The sequence below is a fragment of the Benincasa hispida genome, chromosome 7, assembly GCF_027475165.1.
Source record: "Benincasa hispida cultivar pf3 chromosome 7, pf3_genome.v1.1, whole genome shotgun sequence".
Taxonomy (NCBI): domain Eukaryota; kingdom Viridiplantae; phylum Streptophyta; class Magnoliopsida; order Cucurbitales; family Cucurbitaceae; genus Benincasa; species Benincasa hispida.
In genome coordinates this window covers 36,044,621-36,064,844 of record NC_143484.1, presented here as the reverse complement: position 1 = coordinate 36,064,844, position 20,224 = coordinate 36,044,621, and the positions used below count along the sequence as shown (strand labels likewise).

The following is a 20,224-nucleotide window of genomic DNA, read 5'->3' as shown; positions in this document are numbered from 1 at the left end:
TCAGTTGTATGAGTTGTATGTTAACATGATAAAACTCTATAGTTGAATGTGAATACTCTGATGGTTATGTTTATATAAATATTGATGGTTAAGGTTGTATACGCATATCAAGGTCTTTATACCGGTTATAGGCCGTAAGTACCAGCTAAAGGGGTAATCTGATAGCGGATGTGACAAATATAATAGTAAAAATAAAAAAATAAAAAAAAAGTATGATTTAAAGAAAATCAAGCTTTGCAAATCTATACTATATTAAATAGAACAATAAGAGAGTATCTTTATCTTTCTTTTTTGCCCTTTTTTTAAAGACACTCATATTTCTCTCATGGCATTTCTTTTCCCCCACACATGAGCATGCAAATGCCAGTCTGAGTTTAGGATCCAAGAAGCCAAATCAATCACACTATCCTTATTATGCAATTCTTCACTTTCCCTTTTATCTTATCCCTTTTTATTCTCCCCCATTCTTCTTCTGCTGCTAACATCCGCTTAGCTTTTATGTTATCTCACATTTTTCGTTTTAATATTTCAAAAGGTTCCATGGTTATTTCTGTCTTTATATGTACATATGTACGATTGTTTTCTAATGCCTCAAATTAAGGGCTTTGTTATTAGTCTATGTTCATTGCATTTTTTCTATTAGGGAGAAGTTTATTGATGAACAAAATAGTGGTGTTGGAGATACATAGCAAGAGATTTGGTAAATTTAGGAATCGTGAAAAATTGGGAGAGAAGTTGAGAAAAATAGATAATTATTAAGTTAAAAAATTCATTTAACTTTAATGTAGAATAATAAATTTGTCTTCCTCCATTATCGTTTTATTCTCATAATTTTAGGTATTTATTTCAACAATCAATCATCTTATGCATTTTTTAGAATTAAACAATTATGTACTATCTAAACTCTTTTTTAATTTTCTTTGAATTAATAAAATAGTATACATTATAGTTTTATTAACTTTTAAGTATGTTGTTGCCCTCTCAAGTCATATTCAATGAAAAACACTTTGGACAGATTTTATGAAAAGTTTTAAAGTAGTAAACAAACAAATTTTTAAATAAGATAAGAAAGAAGGCTCATTTTCAAAAATAATATTAATAATAATATGGTTTTTTAAAAAAATTTAATTAAAACTACGAGATTTCATGTGGTTGTACGTATTTCTTGATTAGTATAAATAAAAGGGACAAAATTGAGAGAATCTTTATATTCTCAAGTTGCCCCTCACTTTTAAATATATGTCCATTAAACCCTCCATTTTAATGGTAAGTTATTTAAATCTATTCTCACTAAAAAAACATATCTTTTCACCAAAATATATTTCGACGTAAAAACATACTTTTTCACCAAATACTTCTTGTGCATGTAGGTTTATTTATCATCTTTCCTTTCATTTCTTTGTTTTGATTTTGGTTTCTTAGACCGACAATTATTGATATCTTTTCTTTTCTCAACTTTATTATTGTTTGGTGCGTAATGTGGCCGATTCCAATACGCATTTTTCGGCCATGTCACGCTATTATAATTATTGAAATCAACTAATTATTTATCTTCTCATGTTCATTAGTGTGTTTTTTTTATGTTTCTTGTGTTCGAAATTTGTGTTCTTCATTGCTTGCAGGTACGTTCATTTATCATCTTTTATTTCATTTCTTTGTTTTGATTTCATTTTCTTAGAATGGTGGTCATTGATATTGTTTTTCTTCTGATTTTCATTATTGTTTGGTGTGCAATGTGGGTGATCTCAATATGAGGTTTTTCAGCGATGTCACTAAAGGTATGAGTGTATGTTTATTTTAGAACAAAATGTTCATTGCGATTTCTTCTGTTCCACCATTGGGTAATTTAATAGTTAATGAAATCAACTAATTATCTATCTTCTTATGTTGGTTAGTGTTTTTTTTTTTTAAAAATCTTTTTTATGTTTCTTGTGTTCATAATTTGTGTTCTTCGTTGGCTTTCTAAATAATTTTTGTCACATTTTTTTTCAAAAAAAAATTGTTGGGATTGAAGTATATGGGTGATGAGTAGTTGGTTGAGATGTGAATGGAGAATTAAAAAATATATATATAGAGAGAGAGGATGAGAGATATAGAGAGGATTTTTCGAGAAAATTAGGGAATGGAGTAGATATGAAGTTGAAAGGTGAGAATATAATCTTCCTAGTTTAATTTCTAGAATCTCATCATGTTTTAATTATTGTATTCATTATCCTCCATTTTTATTTTTTGATGTAAGTTTTCATATATTTGTTCTCAATAGCATAATTAATACTAATAAAAAAAATCTAATTATTTGTCTAATATCACGTATTGTTTGAAAAATAAATTAATTGCTCTCGTTGAGAGTCGAACTCAAGACCTCCCGCTTACTAAACGGGTGCTCTAACCAACTGAGCTACAAGAGCAGATATGACTAATAGTTTTAAATAAATATTTATTACCACTAGTAATAAAATCGCTTTTAGTTCGGTACTTTAGAACGTAAGCCAAACACATACTAGGATACTAATAATATAGGAATACTTGACCAATCTCCATGAGTTTCTTTAATCACAAAAGAGATATATAAAAATTATATTTTTTAAAAAAAAGAAAAGATGGTCCCGTAACGACTTATGATTGGATATTAAAATGTGCTGCACGAAAATGAGTATAACCTTAATAATGTATTTAAAGAAATTTTCTACTAAATTACTATATACAAAAAGGTAATTATAACCATTTGTCACTGAAAAAGAGCTAACTCATCAAGTTATTTGATAAATAGTGATTGCCATGGGCAAACTTTTGGTTTTATTTTTATTTTATTTTTTTAACTCTAGTTTACTATGTAATTAAGAGAGATGTATGAAAACGGTTACGACTTGTACTGCACTTGAAAAGGACCAAACTCCTATAAGTTGTAGAAAGAATATCATCCACAATCATGAAATCAATTAAATAAACTTAATGAGGTTGTAATAATGTTGTTGTCTTATAATAATAGTTGGATGTTGATTCAATAATTTATCTGTCTAACTTAAAAATAAATTTGAGTTACTTCTCTCTTTACATCTAAGTGTGAAAAATTATTATTCACACATTGTGAGTACCTCATCAAAAAGTTTGTTCTTTACCATCAACTACTGCTATGAATTCACGAGAAGTTGAACGATCAAATTGCAATGAATGATGATAATACAAATGGAAAGAGTTTAGTACAAATAAATGACATCAAAAGGGTAAGAACACTCGTGAAATTCAGAAATTCATTATTCATTACATACTTTTGTAACATTGATTCTCTACATTATCTCTCCACAAAAGAAGTATGTTAATACTTAAGGTTTACTTAATTTTGATCTTTGTACTATTAATAAATCAATTCTTTTAAAATATATATATATTACTTGAATATACTTTTAAAATTGACAATGAACATACTAATAAATAACAAAAAAAAAAAAAAAAAAAAATCAACCAACTAAATTTAAGATTTATTAAAATTACATAGACTAAAATTAAACAAATTTTTAGAATTAATTTTGGGAGATTTTCAAAATAGAAAAACAAGGAAATTATTTACACAAAATAACAAAATTTTAATCTTCTTTGATATCAATGTCTATCAAACTGTAAACTATGAAGCACAGATACTTTATGTGAGGCAAAAAATTAGTATCAGACACGTATCGGATACCGATACTTCTAGATACTTTCTAGATACGTATCTGACACATGATTTGACGTATCTATTTCTATGCGTACTTTTTTCTTTTAAGAAAAAAGACAAATAACTCATCTAATTTTTCCCAATCTAAAATTAGACAACTTATTTAAAAAGCTCACTACTCAAGTCCAAAACTAAAAGAAAAATAAATAAATAATGTTCATACTATCATATGTTCAAAATAACTACTCGAGTCCAAAATTAAAAAAAAAAAAAATAGTCTATATGAGATTCGCCTTGCTAATCTTCAATCCATATGATAGTATGAACATTATTTATTTTGAACATAGAATTTCATATGGATTGGATTCTATTTCTGACATAATGTTCATACTATTAACCTCGTGGTTTGGAATTCGATTCCTCCACCTCACACTTTAATTACAATACTTCTTCAAAAAAAAAAAAATTTACATTTTTAACTTTCATTGTTCATCTATTAATAGTCAATTATAGTTGTGTTAATGTCTATTACATAACTTAAAATATTTAAATTACTTATAATTAAATTATTTTATTAATAATTTTCAACACTATCAAAATCAATTAAAATTTTCAAAACACCCAGGTAAAACTATAATATTTTGAAATTTAATGGCAAATACAAGGTAAACTAAAAACTCTGTAGTTCCAAATAACTCAATAACCATACAGATGTGTTAAAAAACTTCGTTAGGAAAAAGAAAAAAAACAGAGTTATTTTCTCCTCTTCGTTTGGCACAACATCACTAATTCCGTTGTCAATTTATCAACCTCTTGTTCGTCATTCTCCTTCAAAACGCTGCAAATTTCTTTTGCTTTCTTTCGAAAAACTTCCCCTGTTTTTCCCATCAAAACCTTCTTGATTGCTCCTGCAATTTCATCCCTCATCATTCTCCCTTCTTCATCTCTCCTGATCTCCAACCCCACGCCGATCTCCTCTGCCAATCTCGCCACAATCGGCCCGTCGAGTTGCATCGGCGCTCCAATCACCGGCACGCCGAACATCAAGCTCTCCATGAACGAGCTCCATCCACAGTGGCTCACGTGGCCACCGGTGCTCCGGTGAGCCAGTATTTCCGCCTGTGGAGCCCAACCTTCAACGATCTTCCCTCTCTCTCTGCTCCTCTCGATGAATCCTTCCGGCACCGCCGCTTCCACCGCCGTCTCCTCTCCCTTCGGAAACCTGACGATCCATAAGAAATTCGCCTCGCTGATCTCCAGTCCGTGTGCTATTTCTTCACTTTCTTCCTTGGAAAGGTAATACTCGCTCCCGAATGAAACCAGCACCGTCGAATATGGCTCCTTCTTGTCCAGCCATTCAATGATTTCGCTGTGGTTCTCGTTTTCACTGCATCCAGGTTCCTGAAGCAGAGGACCGGTGGTCACGATCTTATTCACGAACGAAGACGCGAGAAATTCCAAGTACTTTGTCTCGATTTCTCTGGAACTTTTGAATAAAATTATGCCTGAAGATTGATCCAAGGATTGTTTAAACGATTGACGCGATGTTTCGTCCATTTCCAAATAGGGGCATTTGGATTTCCAGTACTCACGAAGCTCAAATTGGGGAAATGGAACATGGTGGGAGACGATTCTGATCGAGAAAGAGATGGTTATAGCGCCAAAAATAGGGAAGAAAATCAAGGGAATGTTGAGTGATGAAGAAATGGGAAGCATCCATAGTTGAAGAATGTCGACGATTAGGAGATCTGGATTTAGGGTTTTGATGATAGATTGGAGATTGGGGGCAGCCATTTGAAAGGCGACTTTGAGTTGGGGCATTAAATGCGGTGGAAGGCCTTTGGCTGTGTGAAAATGGGGAGGAAGCTCTGGTGTTGAATGGAGATGAATTTTCACTAATTGGATTGAATCAGAGTGGGTTTCTGAAAGGTAATTTGATTTAATGGCTTCTAAATTTACAGGCGTAGAGCAGAAATAAACTAGAAATTTTCTCTTTGCAAGCCTTTTGGCTAACTCTAGGTAGGGCGATATATGGCCATGGGCTAACCATGGAAGCATAAAAACTTTGAAGCTTTCTTGCCTTGCATCCATGGCCAAATGCCTACCTACCAAAGATCTCTTTTCTAGGCATATGTCTCTAATTTTCTTCCTTCTGTCTGTGTTCATTTATAGAGAGTGTTAAGATGTTTGCTCGCAGTGGCGTTTTTTTTCTCTAAATTTTTCTAGACATTAGATCCAAAGTATTAGTAGATATAACTTAATATAAAAAAAATTACAAATATGACCAAATTTAAATAGTCCATATCGCTATCCGGAGTCTATCAACAATACAAGTCTATCATTGGCTATATTTGCAATTTTTTTAAAATGATGTTATACACTTGGTTATTATTCCTAAAATGTTACCAATTGTAATTTTTTTTTTTTTTTTTTTAAAGTATGATAGTCATGGAAAATTCGAACCACGTACTTTTTAGTTGGTAAAACAGAACAATGCTGATTGAGCTAGTAAACATCTTAAACATTCTCTGTAGATGGAAGGGGAGAGACATTTGAAGCATTTGAAATATTGGTGTCTTAATCGATAATATATGCTTGAATTAGTCAAGCTAGGTTCAATTTAAGAAAGTTTTTAAAGCTACGTAGATTGAAAAAAATGAGTAATTGCATTGGATAGAACTTTTAAGATAATAATTAAGTGTATAACAATATTTTAAATAATTACAAATGTAGTACAATCTATCAATGATAGAGTGTATCATTGATACTCTCACTAGTGATATAATCTATCACTTATAGCATTCGAAAGCAAAATCTAATTTTTTGTGCATTGTACTATATCTGAAAATACTTTGGGTCTGATTACTATATTTACAACTGTCTCGTTAATATTCGACATTTAGAAGTAGAGACCAAAATGATATAGAAAACATTTGCACCATGGGCTTACGAGTAATCCTACTATAGTTTATTTTGTAACAAACTCTTATTTATTCATTTAAAAAAAAGTATGTGGTAAAAAGATAAGTCTAGTTTAAATACTCCAAAATACTCTAAACTATTGTTAAAAGAAATACTTGATGCATTTCAGGTTACACTTACTTATACATCTTATCTAATCATTCCATCATAATTTACCTTAGATCAACTCTTATAGTTTCATTTTAAAATTATTTTTGAAAAAAATAGTGAGATGCATGCAACATATAAAACCAAAAACTTTGAGAACATAAAACACATGACACTACAAAACAACCTTACAAGCTTACAAAAGCGTCACGTTTTCCTCGTTCTTTTCACCAACGAGTTAAGAGAGAACAACGCCTTATGCAGCAAAGTGTCAAATGAAAAAAGAAAATGATCCTTATATTAAACCAATCTTCTTTATTCATTGATCCACAAATCCAACACAACCATGCCTACCAACATACAAACCACCAAAAAGAAATCCTCATGCTCCCCCGATTACCCCATTCTTCGAGCTAGCCAATAGATACTACAAAAAAAACTGTGATACCATGACATTTAAAAACTGTCATATTTAGAATTCATAACAATTATTTTCCGTCATGGTATCCCCTGTAAAAATATGATGTTCAATGAAAAGTGTCGTAATTGAGCTTTAAATGACAACGAATAATTGTCATTAATGAACAATTACTGAAATGATAAACTGTCATTGTCAAGTTTAATATGATATGTTATCGTTGTTATCAACTAACTCAAAATTGGCTAATTTATGTAGTACGTTAGGTAATGATCACAGTTTAAAATGTCAAAAAGGAATATATAGTGATATTTTTTTTCTTGTCAAGAATAAATGGACCATGAAAAATTTCAATGTCATCGAAATATGAATCATGACGAATTTTGTATGTCAAAAAATATTATATCATTATATATTTTAACTGTCACGAAATGTAATATTTTTACACTTTTGTAATATCATTAAGATGCACTTTTTTATAGTTATTATTTATGTGATCCCTATCATCACATATAAGATTTCCATAATGAATTAATGCTTTTCAACCCAAGAATACCAATATAAAATACTTTCATAAATATTGGAAATAAGCATAACGTTGATAATATGTTTACATAAAAGATCAACTAATAACCATTAATAAATGTTTTATAATAAGCCACATCAAATTACATTTCAATCAAAGTTTAGCTATTAACCCTACAAAAAATCATATAAATATATCAATGCTCTATGATTTTTTTTTTTCCCTCCAACAAATTCTTACAAAATTTGTTAAGAAAATAAAAAATCATTTTAGAGTTCCAACCCAAGGCTGGTAAAAAAAAAGTACACAAGACTTCAACTCTACCCATCAATATTGACAATAATAACAATATAAGAAGGTTTTATCTTTTCAATGTTAACAGTTTTTCCAATACATTGATCTCGCTCGAGTTCATAACCTATATCCACGAGTATGAATATCCATAATCAAATTGGGTACATGTTTTACTTATACAACATTGATATAATAACCTACACTCGCAATTCATCCATATCAACAATCATAACAATATTCAACAAAATTCTCCAAAACGGTAGTAAACACATAATACTCGACAACAAATAGCATCCTTCTTTACCTTATTATTATTATTATTTTCTGGGGGGGAGGGTAGGTATACATGTAAAAACAACTACATTACCTACTGAGCAACAATATGTTGCCAAAAAATGACAAAAGAGATCCCGTCAACCTATACATTTCTTTGGATAATCATCACAAATTCTTTCTAGAATAAAAAATCAATACTCAAATTAATCTACATATATAGCAATCTAAGTGTTCTTATATATCATTCAAGCACTAAACTCATCACTTTTTTTGTCTTAATTTTCCCTATTGTATATTCGTACATGTATTTCTTCTCCAAAAAAATCATTTACAACAAAATGCAGTCCAAAAGCAACAAAAAACACCAAATGCCACATATCATGCAAAAAATATATGTGATCCTATAAACTCAGCCCATTCAGATCACACATAGTCAATGTCATCTTGTGTATAAGTAGATGGTGCACCTTTTATTTGTATACAAGAAAGTAGATCTAAACTTATGGCACTAAATTTCTAGTTCAAATTGTTTGAAGTTCTATAGTATATATCATGTCTACAATTGAATTATTCTTGGACATATTACATCACGCATAAACTGCATGACATAATTGTTGGATTTTATGTCCTAAAACTCGTGGTTTGTAAACAATAAACTCATTCTGTAAATCGATAAAGTTGTTATTGAATACATGAATTGTTTATTTCGTTTTAGAAATAAATCCAATAAACTAAAAAGATCCATGACTATTACATGAGTACTTGAACTTTATGTGGAGACATAAGAGTAGATCAGGTTCTAGTAAATAGTCAAAATGATCTATAGTATATGAATAAGGTTGGGTGTCTTATCACTACAAGAATTCTGGGCTTTAATGTCGGTTGACAACCAACATTAAAGATGGTGTTATTAAAATCCTTTAATGTCGGTTAAACCAACATTAAAGCCCAGAATTATTGTCCATTTTGTTCAATGTCCGTTTTTTGTAAATATCATGTCCGTTTTTTTCAATTATTGTCCGTGTATTCAATATCATTATTGTCCAATCCATTTTTAATGTCTGTCACAAATTTAAAAACGACATATCTCTAAAACCAAGGTAATCAACTTGTACATGCACAAAATAAATTCTTAATTGCTTTCACAAATTCATAATAATAAATTACAAAAGAGGAATTGGAGATGATAATTTAACTTTAAAACCAAGGTAATCAACAAATTACCAAAACTTATAAGCGTTACATAACAAAATTAAAGTTTTGATCCAAACAAGAGCGAGAACTTACTTTTAAACTATAAAATACGAACTAAAACTTTATTGTCTTGTGAATCTCCAAAACAAAACCTCCCCCCCCCCCCCCCAAAAAAAAAAAAAAAAAAAAAAAAAAAAACAAACACACACTTGTTGTCATTATATAGTGTTTTCCAAATAGTCTTTCAATTGCTCCTTCATTATGTTCTCTCCACCATCCACCACAGATTTGATCCAAATCGACCTGCAAGCAGAGAAAAATGGACAAACAACATATAATAAGAACTTATAAAAACATATTAAAGAATGTTGCACATCAAGAAAATATGTCATTTGTTCTTCAATATTGCACATCTTCACAAACTTAATATACAATTCCAACCTTTCAAAGTTTATACAACAGAAGTTGCTCTTAACACAAAATATACACTAATTATTTTCCCTTAGCTAGAGTTGAGCTGAAACTAATAAGCCAAAAACTACTTAAACTAAGGTTATTTTTCCTTTGCATTATGTTCATAGCCCACCCCAATTAATCCCAAAGTCCTTGAAGGGTATCTTCAAATGTCTCAAACTCTTTCCACCTTTGAACACTCTTGAGATGCTTAAGATTATACCAAATCCAAGAAAGAACAAATTTTAAGCATGAAATTTATATCAATTGAGCTTTCTTACCTCAGAACACCTTCTACACATTCATCAATGAAAGTGAAAGATCTTGTTTGAAGACCATCTCCCCACATCTCAAACTTGTCTACAGAAGTGAGGGCCTTTCTGCAGAATGCAGCAAGAGCCTTTTCCCTTCCATCTATATGAATAAACCAATAGCATTAGATCTTACATTATGAATTGTCCAGAGATAACATAACCATTTCTTGCATTTGGATCTACCTTTCCATGTTCCAAATGGACCATAAATGTTGTGGAACCTCCCAATTTGGCACTCAATACCAAAATCCTTAGTATAATATTTGCACAACTCCTCTGTAGCAAGTTTTTCCAAATCATAAGCATCTTGGGCTACGAAACAAATGTTCACAATTTTAATAAGCACATGTCTAACAGTTGTTTTGTTTTCAAAACATTAACACATAAGTAAATATGAAGCATAGAAAAACCTACACTCACATGATAGAAAAACCTGCATTCACACTAGTAGCACAACTATAAATGTTACATTGTATGAACATGGGGTAGGAACTCATACCTTATCTTTTATCCAACCTTTCAAATTAAATAATTCTCTTTGACATATTTACATTACCAAAGTGTCTGAGACTTAAAACATGTCAAGTTTATTTCTTAAGTTGATATTAAAAAAAAAAAAAAAACCTTCATAATCACAACCTCTTTATATTACCAATATGCATAAATGGTACATTCAAGGAAAAATTCTTGTAGTGAATGTGTTGGATCTAGAGTTCCTCAAGAAAAAGCATAAAGAAGTTACGATACCAAATCTTTACTCCTTTGTTGCACCTGCAAAACAAGAAAATTCAATAGTTGAATAAATAAGAGAATCTTCTTTTTTAAGATCTTGAAGAAGAGAGGCTTGGTTATCTAGATAAGACGATGAAAAATTTTCAACAGCATAACGTTACCACAACAAAACAAAAAATTTACTTTGAACTTGTTCAAAGAAACACACTCCTAATAATATTCCACAACCACTTGTTCTCAACAAAACTATCATAATTCCCAAAAAAAGAATATTCAAGAACACATACATCAATAAGCAAATTTAGCTCACAATGTACTTCAAATCTCAAAAGTTGTCACAAAAACAACAATGATTTACAAACACTCTCCTTGTAGGTTTCTTCAAACGTTCAAACATAAACAACAATGATTTACAAAAACTCAGATCTGATTACTTACTTGACTTCAAATCTCAAAAGTTGTCACATGGGCATTCAATCTTATACCTCTAGATTCATGGACTCAGTTCCTATCAATGAAAAGAAAAGCCAAAAAAAAAAAAAAAAAAAAAAAAAAAAAAAAAAAAAAAAAAAAAAAACTTAGCAAAGTTCAAAATTCTATTAATCCAAACAAATATCCCAATAAACCACAAAATCTACAGAAAGAAGTGATTTCAAAAGCCAACAAACACAAGTAGTTAGCATAAGAAAGGGGAAGACAACCATCTATCAAGTAAGAAATGAGAACTCTAAAGATTAATTTCGAGAACTCTAATACAAAATTAAATTTTGTTGCTTCTTCAAGTTCATAAATTGTTCTGAAACAATAATAGAAACTACTACATAACACTTCTATTTCTCAAAAATTACGAAATGACTCCACAAATCCCTACACTACCGTACGTGAAGAATGTATGAAGAAACCTCTAAGGAGAGTTTTGAAGTACTAAACTAGAACAAAAGTCTTGAAGTAAACAAACCCAAATACCCATTTTGCTTCTTTCTTCTTCCACGTGTTCAAAATGTCCACTATAGAAACATATCCATTTTGTCTCTTTCTTGATTTCTTTTTCTCTACAATCAAACAATATAGAAACTAAAAAAAAAAAAAATCCATAGGCAAAGTTTTAGGGATAGAATAAGAACAAAGAGACACTCCAATTGAACTCCACCAACTAAGGGAGTTGCACAACTGTACTTGGTACTGTTAGCCTACCTACAATCGTTTGGCTACTTAAGCCAAGCAAGAGAACACTATTCAATATCAACTGGAAAAGATAAATTCATAAAAGAATACTCATTAAAGCTTGCTCAAGATGAAACACATAGAAGAACTATAGTCAATAATAGTACAGAAACTCACATAGATAATAAAAAAACAAGTAGGCAAGGTATTAACAGGAAACATGAAAAAATCAGCAGAACAATATTCAATTGTGACAAGACCAAAAGGCAATAGAAACTAACAACAATAACTTGAATAAAAGCTACCAAATGATGATATGTTGTACGTTTTCTTTAGTTAGTCTGAAGCAATTGTTCTCACTAAATAAAATACATCACTATACATTTTAGCTTCATCTATGACAAGCTGAAAAGTGCAACTTCCCATATATGTAAAATAATTACTTTTTAGGAGTTCTACTATATTTTGTCACACTATCATAAAAAACAAAGGAGCTCTTATATATTCATTCATCTAAAAACTTCTTTACAACCCATCAAATTAATGTTTAAGTCGAATTAGGAATGAGAGTTTGAATATTGTGTGTAATATTAGAAATTTTAAAGGGAAAAAAATGGAAATACGTTTTTCGGAGTGATGGGTGGAAAATAGAGTAAATAAATATGCGTGCGTCTCATGATATGCGTTCGTTCTCCATGTGTCGTTGGTCATGCGTTGGACTAAGGGATATGCAATATGTGTTTAGGAATATATGCAATGGCCATGCGTTCTCGTCACAAGTTTTCTTGCTCTCTTGCCAAGTATAACAAGATCGTAAGTTTTTCAAGGTGATCCGGGGTCGAACTCAGGGACTTGTAACTAAATGTTGCAAAGTGATGTGTTTGCAACGAAGAATAAAAGAATAATGAAGTTTAAGGACTATGCGCTACTCCTACTTCTATCTAAATAGATTAAGCAATGGAAGTATAACTATGAGAGTTGGTAGAGACACGGCAACTGTTAACACGTAATAAGATGTATAAAAAAATAGATAAAATGGTAGAGGGGATGACTTCACCGCATCAATAGGCTTGATCGCAAGAGTAACCCCAGCCAACACAAGTTATGCGATCATACTATACACAATTGTCTAGGACGCATGCGATGCATATGCGACAATGTTGATAGAACTTATGTCTAAGTCTCTATTCTTGCTTATGCGAGCTAACACACATAAGACAAGGTGACCGCATACCACCATATCCTAGTTTTAGGGCGTATGCGTTGTGTAATAGCAAATAGAACTTATTCCTAAGCCTCTACTCTTACTCATGTGATCCAATCTGACTCTCTCAAGCCTAGATTTGATTTTTAGACTACTTTCTCAAGTATGTCCAAATGATGAATGATGCACTCATAAGACAAGATGATCACATAAAACATGGTTGACATAAGATTATTCCTATCTCTAGGAACACTGCTTACTTTGCTCAGTGAGTTCCATTACTTACCCTCTCGGGCAGTTAGTCGTTGTTGATCAGCTCATAAATAAGTATTGCGACCGCTCATAGACAAGCATTGATATAGCCTCATGCTAAGCAAAGAGGATTTACTCACTATACTCGCGCAACACACACCTCTCGATGGTTTGCTACATGCTTCATATGTCTATGTCGCATGATTAAGTATGCGATACTCTGGTAATCTTACTTAGTCGTTGCAGTGAAAGTAAAGGATGATAAAGAAGAGGTAAATGAAGATGGAAACGAATGAAATAAAGAGATGCCTTGATTACAAAATGTATTAATGTCTTAAGCCAAAATGTAATACAATACAAAGATAGAAGAGAGATGGAGGGCCAGATTTAAGCAATGTCTTGCTTCCATCATATGTGTGTCAAGGCTGCCGGTGGTGCCATGGATGGGCGATGGAGTAGTCTTTCTCGAGATCTATCTCCGACGAAGCTCCGGTCATCACTGGGAATGGTTGAAAGAATGAAGAACTCTAAAAAATGTCTTCTCACGCTCTCATCTGTGATCACAAGGATATGCCTGAAGGTAGAAGCTTGGATGATTTGAAGTTGGGCTCTAAGGCTCTTTTATAGAGCTCAATCGCCGACAACATTAATGGTTCTGTCCTGAATCTCTGCTACTAACGGCGTGATGGACTTGCTCTGATCTCTGCTACTAACGGCATGGTAGGTGAATGTCAATATCATCTTTTGATGCTCCCAAGGTATGCATTCATGCTTGGATTCCGAAGTACCATCGCATTCCACCACCCTTGCATTCATTCCTCTATTATGGTTATTACTCTGTAGCCACAACCTTTATGCGATGGACGCATGCGGTTAATGGCCACAACATCCATGCGACGAATGTATGCGATCGCCTTTGCGATGGTGGGATTCACCGTATGCGATCAATTCCTACGATAGCTACAAAATAGACATTTGGACACAGAATAATGCATAATATTAGGTTAACCGAGATTTTCGATGCTGAATGACGTAAGCTCACTTTTCACATGAATTCTTAGTATAATTACCGCATATTCTACTTGTTAACCCTCATAATTCTAAATAAAAGGCTATAATAACCTGCATTTCTACCAGTTATCACGGAGCAGGAGAAGAGAAGGTCTAGTTTATCGTTGATGGTGTGAGCGTCGAAGGCTTGGGTGGAAGTCCCAATTTGTTGGCTTGCAACTATCACAAAGATCTTTGATCTCATTTGTTAGAGCTCTATTTACAAAAGTTAAAAGGTATTTATTAACTTTTTTCTTTCCGAGGGATTCATTTTCGATCAAATTTAAAAACTGAGAAGTAGAGTAGTGAAAATTACGGGGATATTTAGCTAAGAACGAACCTGGCGACGCATGCGGCAGAGATACGCGAACAATGGCGCATGGCTGTGGCACTTTGGTGGAATGAGCAGCAGATCCGGCGAAACGAGCAGTAGATCTGGGTAAAACAAGCAGTAGATCCGGGCGAAACGAGCAGCAGATCCGACAGAACAAGCAGTAGCTAGGTAGAACGAGCAGCAGATCCGACGGAACGACCAGTAGATCCGAGCGGAACGACCAGCAGATCCAGGCGATTGGGTGCAACGGCACGGGTTGCATGATGAATAGACCTGCACGAAGGCCAGATCTATGCCATGATAGACTCTTCACCCACGATCGACGGAGGAATGGCAAGGGTTTGGAAGAGAGAAGTGAGAAAGAAGAGGGTCTGAAGAGGGAAGTGTGAGAATGAGAGGAAAAAGAAAATAGGGGGAGAGTGAAGAGGGAAATGAAAAAAAATGGGGGGAAAATATAAAGTGAAAGGATAAATTAAGTGGGTCTTTAATGTCGGTTTAAAATCGATATTAAAGGTACCCCTACAATGTCGGTTTAAAATCGACATTAAAGATCTATTTTTAAAAAAAAGAAAACCGTCATTATACATCCGATTTTACTTTTTCCAACCGACATTAAAGCCCAAAATTCTTGTAGTGTATTTTGGTAACACTATCGAATGCGACCCACTCCGTAGTTATTATAAGGATTTATAAAGTGCTACAGACAAAGTGATCCTGTTTCGTACATGTAGTGACATGAGGAGTGGGGGTGTTCTGTGCAATGAGTTTGCATAAGATCGGACCAAGAAATAAGTCACTATTACTTTATAACGCTGTTTACTGTTTAAGACTGACTATCTTATAACGATGACCTAGGTAACATAACCTTAATCTTCTGAGTTAACTATGAACTCCTGTTTATTTGGGATTATCCTTAAATTTGCATAAGTGAAGGTTGGCTCAACAGTGCCAGCTCAATAAACCTCTCCATTTCAAGAGTAAGATTGGGTAGATAACTGGAGACATGGGGTGTAAGATGGAATTCATTCCTAGCCGCTTTCAGGGATAGTAAAGAGGTTGTTCCCTTAAGTGCTAACTTCGGGTCTTGAACAAGAGGCCCCACCCTCTCATTAGCCTGAGAGGGACTCGGTTTGATGATCGGATCACAAACCAATTATTCATTAGAGGATCAGTGGGACTTAAGGAATAATAGGTAATCTCGGGAGTAAAATAGACATTTGACCCAGCCATTATTACGAACAACCTGTGAAGGGTTAACTTACTATCATGGTTATATCGAGTGGACACAATATATCTATAGTGAGGGGAGTACAACTCTAGGCTTTAGTGGAGTGACCCAATAGTTAACCAATAGGGGTTAATTCAGTATAAAGAGTTTAGCCAATTAATCTCGGATCGTTGGAGCCCATGATCTATAGGTCCATTAGGTCCCTCTAATAATTCACAAACAGATTAGCCTTAGAATAACATGATAAGTTTGTTTGAAACGTTCAAATCAGAATTAAGAGAATTAGTAATTATATGTGATATAATTATACGTTTAATTTTGGAATTAAACAGAATTGGAGAATCAATTAATATTTAAATATGATTTAATATTAATTTCATGAATAAGAATTCTTGGTAGTGGAATTGGTGACTAATTAATTTAATATTTAATATTAAATTAATTGGAATTAATTGGAATTAATTAATTATTAATTTTATTAGAAAATTATTTTTGAATTAATTTTTGTAAAATTAATAAATTTTCAGTTTTAATTATAAAATTAAAAATCTTAAAAATGATATCTAATTTTGAAAATGGATTCATAATTAATAGAAAATTGGAAAATGGAAAAACCCATAAAAAGTGGGATTTTTCCACTTTCTAACCAAGCACCTTATTCACTTCTCACTACCAAAAATTGGAGTAGGAGTTGGCAGAATTTGATGTAATTGGATTGCTTGTTCTAGGATATATCACATAAGCTTCAGCTGAAAGACTCTCATGCAATTGACTGAATTTGTTGAGAAATTCTGGAGGTTGAAGAAGGTCTTCAACCTCGATAAACCAGTGACCTCCTATCCATTTTTCCCTAATTCAAGCTTGTTTTAAGTCCCACAACTCAATCTAAGGCTCCAAGAGAATAATAGAGAAGACTTTGTGGTGGTTCACAACCAAAGGGAAAGGAGATTGCAGCTGAAGATCAAGATTCCAGAGGTTCTTCAAAGGTATGTGTTGAAACCCTCTTAATTCTCTGTGAACATGCTTATTTTGATGTCAAAATTAAGGAATTAGAATGCTTAATGATCTATTTTCTTCCGCTACATGTATTTGTATCCCAACAATAATAGCCGCATTCAACCACGTCCAATTGTTTAGGACACTGTGCATAAAACATAAGAAATATGGACATGGTAAATAAGGTAAAAACAACCACGTACCTATTGAGCATCAATAAGTTCCCAAAAAATAACAAAAGAGATCCTGTCAACCTATACATTTATTTGGATAATCATCACAAATTCTTCCTAGAATAAAAAGTCAATTCTCAAATTAGCCTACATATATAGCAATCTAAGTGTTCTTATATATCATTCAAGCACTAAACTTATCACTTTATTGGTCTTAATTCTCCCTACTGTGTGAATGTACATGTATTTTTTTCTCCAAAAAAATCATTTACAACAAAATGTAGTCCAAAAGCAACAAAAAACACCAAATACCACATATCATGCAAAAATAATATGTGCGATCCTACAAATTTAGCCCATTTAGATCGCACACAGTCAATGTCATCTTGTATATAAGTAGATGGTGCATCTTTCATCTGTATACAAGAAAGTGATCTTAATTTATGGCACTAAATTTCTAGTTCAAATTGTTTGAAGTTCTACAGTACATACCATGTCTACAATTGAAGTGGTCTTGGACAATATTATATCACACATATATCGCATGATATGATAGCCGCATTCAACCACGCCCAATTGTTTAGGACACTGTGCATAGAACATAAGAAACATAGATATGGTAAATAAGATTTTTATGAACTAACTTATCACTTGCATTATCATTTCACCTATCTTGATGACCTTCCAACTTGGCTTTTTCTTTTTTGAGATGCTGAAGGACCTATGTATGCATACATGGAATGAAAAAAAAATTAACTATTGACATAAAATAGTTAGTCATTATATGCTAAATGATATAGTAAGTATTACATACATTCCAACTACTTCCATAGCATCCTCATGGATACAATTTTTTAAAGGGTCCATCCAGAATACAACACCTTTTGTGTAATCAATAACTACCCAACTCTAGTGATTGTTATATGTTATATTAATTATGGACAACAATTTTGAAAAGCTAGAATTACTCCATCCAAATCTGACCTTTAAGTTGTACAATCTTACAAGGGTCGATAACCTTGTGAATTTTTTACATCCAAGGTATAAAGGCTTCTTAACATCATCAAATATAGTGTTAAACCTATTGGGTACATCAAAAAATTGTTCGCGAGCAGATTGCACCATGTCAAGTACATTAAATAAATCACCATCTTCTTCATAATTTTCAGTCACATTATTCTCTAATTCGTTGTTAGCATTTTTTGTAGTCAAATCTTCTCCATGCCAAAATCATACCTTATAACTTTGATCGATTCCATTGGCGTACAGGTGATACCTAACTATTATAACATTGTTGGATACACGATTCTCACATTTCAAACATGGACATGTGATTGTATTAGAACCATTGCTATGGTGTAAACCAAATTCAATGAACTTTTCCACTCATAACTCATATTCGCTAGACATCCTGTTTTCATCATCCATGTCTTGTCCATTGTATAAAAATAGAAAACTTAGTTCTTCGTAATTAGCCCCCAAACAAGAGAAAAACTGCACGAAATGTTATTTGTCAATCTGGTATGAGAAGGAAGTATATTCTCCAACTTTCACAAATTAAACATAAACAAATAACAATCAACTTACACTTACCTATTAAAATGGAAACTAAAGCAACACAATATATACATAATCATGGTCAAAGATTACCATAAAAATCATATATTTCAAAACAACGTAAATATGCATAAACTATGTACTGTTGAACAACGACATACATGTGTATAAACCAGAAATCTCGAATTTCAACACAAATCTAATTAAGTCGGTAAGAACTAAAATCTAAAAAAAAAGTTTAAAATAAAATGAAAATAGTTACTTCACCACAACTGTTTGGCTCCTAAAGTGGCAAATTTGGTCTAGATGCCGATTATTTGACTATGACCATCGCAAATCTGGTGATGAACGACGATGAGTACCAACAGCGGATGACCAATGAGTATCGGTGGAGAACGACAAGTGAAACGAAGAAACGCTGGAAAATGTTCTGGGGCTGATGGATTCGATCATTGAGGCTGACTGATTCGACTCGCCGAAAAGCATCTGATATGGAAATATGGAAACGAAGAAATGTCGAGGATGTGCAACGAGGGTAGGGGAAACGTCCGATATGGATATGGAAATAGGAAAACAAAGAAACTCTACAACTGGCTATTTGGCTTGTTAGAATATAGAAACAAGTAGTAGAAGAGACCAGGATCATTAAGCATTCTAATTTCTTAATTTTGATATTAAAATAAGCATGGTCAAAGGGTAACAAGATGGTTTCAAGAAACACATACCTTTGAAGAATTCCTCCCCGGTCCAAGCTGCTCCTCATGAATTCTCAACTCCAAATCTTCAGTGAACCACCAAGAGATCTTCTCTACTACTCCAAACCTTGAATTTGAGTGGTGAAACTCACAGTTGAGCTGAATTTGTGAAGGGAAAGGGATGAATTTTCAGGTGAAGGAGAAAAACTCAGCAGGAACTTTTTCCTCTAGTTCTTCAATACTCCTCTTCCCAAATTCTCACAAATCGGAGTGTTTTTATTCTTTAACTACATGCAAACATCAGTGAATTCAGTCAAAGACACCTCAAATATGAAGATTTAGTGGGATAGATGTGTGAATTGTAGAGTTTCACTCACTAGTTGGTGAAACATTTGGAATTTTCTACTACCATGCAAATACAATTTGAATTTTAATTTCAATTAAATCAAAATTAATTTAAATCAAAATTTCAGAATTCAATTTCTTAAATTGAATTAAATTTGTAAATTAGTTTATTTTTAATTAATTAAATAACAATTTAATATCAAATATTAAATTAATCATAAACCTAATTTTAAACATGAATCATATTCATGTAATTAATATTTAAATCTATATTTAAATATTATAAACTCTCCAA

General features: G+C 32.4%; 1 non-coding gene and 1 pseudogene across 2 annotated transcripts; both read right to left on the bottom strand.

The window, feature by feature from the left end:
• Nucleotides 1–2,334: 2,334 nt before the first annotated feature.
• TRNAT-AGU (transfer RNA threonine (anticodon AGU)) lies at nt 2,335–2,408 on the bottom strand. Its single transcript has one exon. It is a non-coding gene; the product is annotated as a tRNA-Thr (tRNA).
• Nucleotides 2,409–4,258: 1,850 nt separating this feature from the next.
• LOC120081038 (mogroside IIIx synthase pseudogene) lies at nt 4,259–6,049 on the bottom strand (annotated as a pseudogene). The gene has a single exon (XR_016530537.1). The product of XR_016530537.1 is annotated as a mogroside IIIx synthase pseudogene (transcript).
• Between the last annotated feature and the right edge of the window lie 14,175 nt (nt 6,050–20,224).